Source organism: Amblyomma americanum, chromosome 4 (genome assembly GCF_052857255.1).
Source record: "Amblyomma americanum isolate KBUSLIRL-KWMA chromosome 4, ASM5285725v1, whole genome shotgun sequence".
Lineage (NCBI taxonomy): Eukaryota > Metazoa > Arthropoda > Arachnida > Ixodida > Ixodidae > Amblyomma > Amblyomma americanum.
Genome location: NC_135500.1, coordinates 94,600,982 through 94,605,314, shown reverse-complemented (window position 1 = coordinate 94,605,314; position 4,333 = coordinate 94,600,982). Strand labels below are relative to the sequence as shown.

At 51.5% G+C, this 4,333-nt stretch overlaps 1 pseudogene across 1 annotated transcript; it reads left to right on the top strand.

Annotated features, from left to right (window-relative positions):
* Positions 1-444: 444 nt before the first annotated feature.
* Positions 445-3,949, top strand: LOC144128129 (very long chain fatty acid elongase 4 pseudogene; annotated as a pseudogene). The gene has a single exon (XR_013313696.1). The product of XR_013313696.1 is annotated as a very long chain fatty acid elongase 4 pseudogene (transcript).
* The last annotated feature ends 384 nt before the right edge of the window (positions 3,950-4,333 follow it).

Sequence of the window (4,333 nt, the reverse complement as noted above, 5' to 3'; positions counted from 1 at the left end):
TAATTTTAGTGTTTCGGAGAAAGGTGGCGACGAGCGGCCTTTAGTTTACATTTATTTACTTTTTCCTGTTGCGCAATTCCATTTCGTGGTCTTGTCCGGAGAGCAAGCACGCGACTGGAGCGCCGACGCGCGGAGCAGTCGGCGGATAAACAAACACGCCGTCGGCACCAGCCTTGCGTACGCGAGACGATCCGCAAGCGTGTTTCCCCGACGCTGACTCGTTTGTCGACTACGCGCGAGGTACGCTACGCGCGGTGCTCGCAAACGAACCAGCTTTTTCCTCCTCCGCTCCCTCTGGTCCGGTTTTGTCGACGTCACAGACCCCGTTGACCAATCGGGTGCTGCGCTCGGCGATTGCCGCGACTTTCGAGAGCGGAAAGGGACCCGTGCCAGCTGCTGCGCCTCCTTTTATCAACTGTATCTCCTCACCGCGTTGAGCGTACGGCGCGACGCGCGGCTTCCGACCGCGCCGCGCAGCAGTGTGAAGAGCGGAACGCACAGGTGCCCAAGCGCACCTCGGAACACCCCGTCACCGGCACGCCGCAATGATGACGTGCGTGACGTCACTGACCAATCAGAGGGCTCCGTACAGTCGACAGCTGCGCCCCATTGGCTTCGGGGCCCACGACGCTAGGAAGTGTCCACGTGAACACGCCAAGGTGCGAATTCGCCTGACGTCAGCGGTGTCGCCGCGACCGACCACCTAAATGGCGTCGATCTCGTTCAGGGCTCGACAGAGCTCGCTTCGCTGTCTACACAGGCAGTCGCACACGGCGTGGGACGAAACGAATAGCATCGACCGAAGCGCTCGCCCGGAGCCTGCCACTACTGTCCACACGCCATGGCTCTTTTGGAAGATGGACTCCGGTACATGTCGTCCCTCGCGGACCCCAGGGTCCAGGGTTGGCCCCTGGTTGACAACCCGATCACCGTGATCAGCGTTGTGGCCGTGTACGTCTCCTTCGTGACCACGGTGGGACCTCACTGGATGCGAGACAGGAAGCCCTACAGTTTGAAGCCTCTGATCATGGCATACAACCTTGGCAACGTCTTGGCCAGCGCTTACTTCGCGTTTCAATTCTTCCGGTACACGTACTTCGGCGGCGGCTACAGTTGGGCCTGTCAGACCGTGGACTACTCGGACAGCCCCAACGCCCTGGCCCTGACGAGGCTTGCCTGGTGGTACCTCATGCTGAAGATCGGCGACCTGCTCGACACCGTCTTCTTCGTGCTTACCAAGAAGCAGAGTCACGTGACTGTCCTGCACGTCGCGCATCACGCCATGGTCGTCATGACCGTGTGGATGGTGCTCAAGTACGCCTGCGGCGGCCAGAACATACTCACGGCGGCCGTCAACAGCTGCGTGCACGTCATCATGTACAGCTACTATTTCCTCTCACTCATGGGCCCCTCGGTGCAGAAGTACCTGTGGTGGAAGCGCTACATCACCCAGATCCAGCTCATCCAGTTCGTAGGCCTCGTGGTGCACGCAATCATGCCCCTGTTCGTGCGATGCGGCTTCCCTCTGTTCTTCAGCTGGCTCTGCATCGGCGAGTGCATCTTCTTCTTCCTCATGTTCTTCCGGTTCTACCGCAAGAGCTACAAGAAGCTAGTCAAGGATTGCTAGGCCTGGCCAGCAACGACTCGAGTCAGCCCATAGGGACCACTCTACCACTCAGGACAGATGCGCTGTTTGTTCCCCCGTTGTGACACGTGCAACTCACTCAGCAATACGCCATCGAGTCCTGGCTCGGGATCGCCTGGTTGGCCGTGTGAGCTATCATCGTAGCCGAAGGTGCTTCGCGTATTCGCAAGACCACAACGGGCTCGTGCCACACCTATAGCAACTACAGCCAGCCGTCTTTCGAGGACAGACGACTCGCGAACGCGACGGCAAATCCTCGCTCGTGCAATCACACACACAAACGCTGCGCGTACGTCGGGACCGGTCGTCCGTCTTTGCCTCGAAGGTTGTCAAGGTTCGTGCACATACTCGGCACTTCTGTGTACCATTACAACTTGCAAGATAAACGGCGAAGAAGAAAAGGAAGAAAAAAAAAAAGGCGGCGGCGGGGCGCGTGTATTGCACATAGACTAGCTGTACGAAAGCAGGGGTGTCGAGGTTCTTTCCTCTTCGTTTTAGCTGTGTTTCTATCTTCTTTCACTTCGTTTGCGCTGAGCGTGTCGCGTGTTCCCATTTCGGTCTCGCTTCAAAGACGGCCTCCCGTTGTTCGCTTTCATTGCCACCACAGCTTTGCCGGCACTCCAGTGACGCGTAAGGCTGTGCTCGCGTGTCAGCCCCCTCTCCCACGCACACAAAAGCACCTGGCCCCACCGCCCCCTCCCCTGCGAAATTCTGTCTTTCCCCGCACTTATGTGAATACCCACTCTCGCAGGCAGCGTCATTGGCAGAAAGGACGGGCTATCTGTTCTTTTGGAGTGTGCTGCACACTCCTTACAATTGACGCACGGTTCGCAGAAAAGAAGAAAAAAACACGGAAAGCGGACTGCTGCGGAAGAGACACTGTCATCCTACAGTAGAGGACGTATAGGACTCATTAAATGCGCTCATGCGTGACCACCTTTCAACTGGCCCATCACGCAGGAGATTCGTATCGGCGCCTGAAGAGGTCGGCCTGTGTGTGAGGTCATCGCCTGCATTGCACGCTTCGGTCTTCCTGTCTTAAAATAATACGAGGTCGAGAAGGAATCCCTCATGTCGCCTCAGTTTTCCAGTTAGGGCAAACGATTGGGAATTTGCTTTCTTCGGCAAGCATTCGTTGGTCTTAAAATTGGATGCACCAGCTCAACAACCCAAGATAAATGTTTCAAGAAGGACTCTTTGTCGTCCCCTATTGAGCCAGTAGATGTATAACTGAGTGCACATGGTTAGCAGTTCGATTCCTAGGGCAATATCCAAGAGCGAAACCAGTGTCCTTCCTCATTAACTCTCCTATCGCAGTTGAGGTCGAAGGAGTGGTGCAAGCAACAGCATTTCTTCTCAATATCTCCTCCTAAGCGCACCATTTCTTGTTGTTGCATTTGAAATTAGAGCAGAAAAACTTTACTTCCGATACACCGGGAGCCCATGGGAACAAATTGACCCTTGTACTTTTTCTCTTCACACGGGCCGAAACTAGGTGACCCCTGTGCCGTCAATGTCGCGTTCGCGCGTTCTGCCATGCCTAATGCAACGCCATCATTCTATGTGATATTTTGTCCGAGGTTGTTGGCTACAACATGTGTGGAGAAAACCTCGAATGCTCACCTGAGCTCCTCTGTACATACAAAATACGTTTTGCAGTGTTGTTTTTAATATGCATTGTTCTATATCCAGGGAGGCCCAGTTTAAAATATGTCACTGCCTGCAAGATACACGCCTCCAGTGCGCATGCTTGAAAAGGAGGAGGTTATAGACTTACTGTTCACAAGGGGATAGTTTTGTTCGGTGATTTCTCGTTGCCCTTGGAACTAGATGATGATTTTGAATTTAACCTTGCACGTAAGTCATGTTTTAGCGATTGTAGAATTGAATTTTCAGATGACGAGAACGCGATGAAGACCAAGCATTAATGTTTAGATTATTCGGCAGTCTCGCTCGATGATATGTGCAGCTATATAAATCTTCAAGAATTAATAAGTTCCCAGCTTTCTCTTTTGTTTTATGAAGGAAGTGTTGGTCTGTAAGGAGACAGCATGTGTATGTGATGAAACTTGTATTGAATGGTTTGCGATGTAACTGTCTCTCTTCCTGCAGGTACTCATCATCGCTGAATGTTTTTATCCTCGCATATTTATATTCGTCGTTGTCTTTTTACTCTTGCACCTGTACATAAGTACCATCATTGTTATAGAGTGTGTTGAACTACGGAAGAATGAAATTGTTATTTGTTCTTGTTAGTCGGTTGTTTATTCCCTTTCCGAATTAAAAGAATGCTCAATACGTAGAGTCCTACGCCTCGTAGTTTATTGTTCTAAAGTGACAAAAAGAACAAAATTATGTCTGAGTCACTTTATAATCAAGCCGAAAACTCTTCCGTGATGCCATCCCGAGCTTTTAAAATTGCGTGGCACTGAATGCTGTGCCACTTAGGCACCCATACAAGAAGAGTATTGCCTTTTTGTCTTTATGTTTCAAAAGTTCGGTCGGAGACAACTTGGCAGAAGGAAAAAAAATGCCTTTGTGAGAAAGAACCTAATAACATGCGAAACCTTCAGGATCATCGAATTCGTTCTCAGCGCCATGAATCTGTGAAAATAACGGAAAGCAACAACATTAAATTAAAACAGACACGAGTAATGGCTAAAACAGAGAACGTGAAGCGTTGGTGCG